This window comes from Peromyscus eremicus, chromosome 6 (assembly GCF_949786415.1).
Source record: "Peromyscus eremicus chromosome 6, PerEre_H2_v1, whole genome shotgun sequence".
Lineage (NCBI taxonomy): Eukaryota > Metazoa > Chordata > Mammalia > Rodentia > Cricetidae > Peromyscus > Peromyscus eremicus.
Window position 1 is genome coordinate 65,381,351 of NC_081421.1, and position 2,662 is coordinate 65,384,012.

Sequence of the window (2,662 nt, forward strand, 5' to 3'; positions counted from 1 at the left end):
GCAGGTATTAGAACCTGGGATTTACCTGAGCTGTCCTCTACTCTGCAACGCCAGACAACCTGCTGTGATGTACAAGTGACAAGGGAGGCAGGAATTGGCCCTGACATTGCTCAGGGTTCTAGAACTTGAGTCTGTCTGTGGAAGACATCTCTGTGTGAAAATTGCCTTATTTGTTTCATTGGAACAAAATATTTTCCCCTGAAAAATGCATGAAACAAAAGGGATTTCCTAAGGCTAGTGCAACATATTGCTGACAGGAAAGGAAAAAGCCAGAATGTTCTAAAGCATGCATTGGGGAATATGTGCATGCCTGGAGAGAGAAATGGATCTGATGTTCCATGTCTCCATCAGTCTTCTCTGTGTGGATCATCCCTGAACACTCTCATGTAATGTCTTTCAGATCCTGGACTTCAGCACGATGTCTTACCAACAACAACAGTGCAAGCAGCCCTGCCAGCCTCCTCCTGTGTGCCCACCTCCACAGTGCCCAGAGCCTTGTCCTCCCCCAAAGTGCCCAGAGCCTTGTCCTCCCCCAGAGTGCCCAGAGCCTTGTCCTCTCCCACAGTGCCCAGAGCCTTGTCCTCCCCCACAGTGCCCTGAGCCTTGCCCACCTCAGCCATGCCAGCAGAAATGTCCTCCTGTGCAACCTCCTCCAGCCTGCCAGCAGAAGTGCCCACCCAAGAGCAAGTGAGTGCTTCAGCTGTCACCAGGAACAAGAGAGGAGAAGGAAATCTGTCTCTGAGGCTTCTGTAGAAACACTCCCATCTTCCCTTCAAAGTCTCTCATGGATGCAGAAGGATCTTCTCCACCCTCCACCCACCATGTGTCTGTGTTGATTCCTGATAGGGAAGGTGTTCCTCTGAGATTGTTCTGCTTCTGCAGTCAAGGGGCTGCTGAGAATGATCCTTCCACACTGGTTCAGTGTCCCTGTTACTCAGAGTGAAGTGCAGCAGCTTTTTCCTGGGGCACTCAAAAAATGTTTTCCAAAACTGTCCGTCACCTTGGTTAGGTTGTTGCCATTCTGCTTTCATCTCCTGAATAAAGTACAATCTGGTTGATAGTAGTCATGTGTTCTTTTTTTCTAAAACTCACTCTATTACCTTCCTGATATGCTCCTGTTCCTTTATTTTTATTCTTTGATCCCTAGGTCATTCTGCTGTAATCAGGTTTTGACTGCATTTTGGGTCATAACAAAGATTGCTTAGTGTTTATTTGCTTGAGAGACATGTTGTTTCGTTCTGTATAACAACAATTCTCCTTCAGCAAATGCTCACTTAAGAAGATTATGCTGCTATAATCCTTCCTCCTTCTCTTCAACTGAACTCCAGGATCTTGGCCAATTGCTTAGCTGTGGGTCTCTGCATCTGCTTCCATCAGTTACTAGATGTAGGTTCTATGAGGACAATTAGGTAGACACCAATCTGAGTGCAACAGGGGTCAGGATCATGATGGGATAAACCACAGAGATAGCTGACCCAAGCTACTGGGAGCTCATGAACTCTGGACTGACAACCGGGGAGCCTGCATAGGATCACATTAGACCTTCTGAATGTGGGTGAAAGTTTCATAGCTTGATGTGTTTGTGGGTCCCCTGGCAATGGGATCAGGACTTATTCTGGGTATGTGAACTGGTTTTTAGAGTCCATTCCCTACATTTCAATGCCTTACTCAGCCTTGATGCAGGGGGGAGTGGCTAGGCCCAGCCCCAACTTGGTATGCCAGCCTGTGTTGACTAACCAAGGGAGGCCTTACCCTCTATGAGGAGGAGATGTGGGTGGGATAGGGGAAGGTGTGGGGGGAGTGGGAGAAAGTGTTTAAAATATTGAAGGAGAAAAACATAACAAGGACAAGCTGATGTAGATGTGTAACTATTAAGTAATTTAATAATTATAGTCATTAACATGATTTAAAAATATTGAAAACAACATAAACCCTCAGTCATGGAGCACTGACAATAAATCATGATATAGTCAATTATGCAACTACTCTAACAGGTAGATATAAAAACAGAAAGTGAAGAAATATAGAGTGATTTGAAAAATATAAATAAATAAAAAGACTATGTGCTACATACACCCCCCCAAAAAAAGAACATATATATTTTTCTTCAAAAAATGCTAAGCAGTTTATTTTATTTGCCTGAAGAGGACGTGATTGTAGATGTAATTCTGAACAGTTTTATTAAATAAGTAACACAGAGCCAAATGCAGAGTTAAAAGCCCCCAGAGGTCAGAGCAGCAGCCAAGAGCTAAGACCAAGACTGCCTTCTTTCCCCTTGCTTTCAATGTCATCGTTCCCCTCAGAAAAAGACCTACTCTCTGTGTGTCTGTCTTTTTATTGACTTTCTGCTCTGCCTTCTCATTGGTTGTAAACCCAAACACATGATCTCCTCATCACTGCCTGTCTATACAGACCTCCAGGTCACTGTGAATGGTATTGAGATTAAAGGTGTGTGTCTCCATGCTGCCTGTATCCTTGAACATACAGAGATTTGCCTGTCATGTGATCAGGATTAAGGGCGAGTACTACCACTGCCAAACTTCTGCTAAATGGCTTGCTATTAGCTCTGAACCCCAGGCAACTTTATTTAATAACATACAAATAAAATCACATTTCAGCACAAATAAAATATCACCATACATGATATCACTATTCTTTATGA

At 43.9% G+C, this 2,662-nt stretch overlaps 1 pseudogene; it reads left to right on the top strand.

Annotated features, from left to right (window-relative positions):
* The first annotated feature begins 418 nt into the window (after nucleotides 1–418).
* Nucleotides 419–691, top strand: LOC131912541 (small proline-rich protein 2E-like; annotated as a pseudogene).
* The last annotated feature ends 1,971 nt before the right edge of the window (nucleotides 692–2,662 follow it).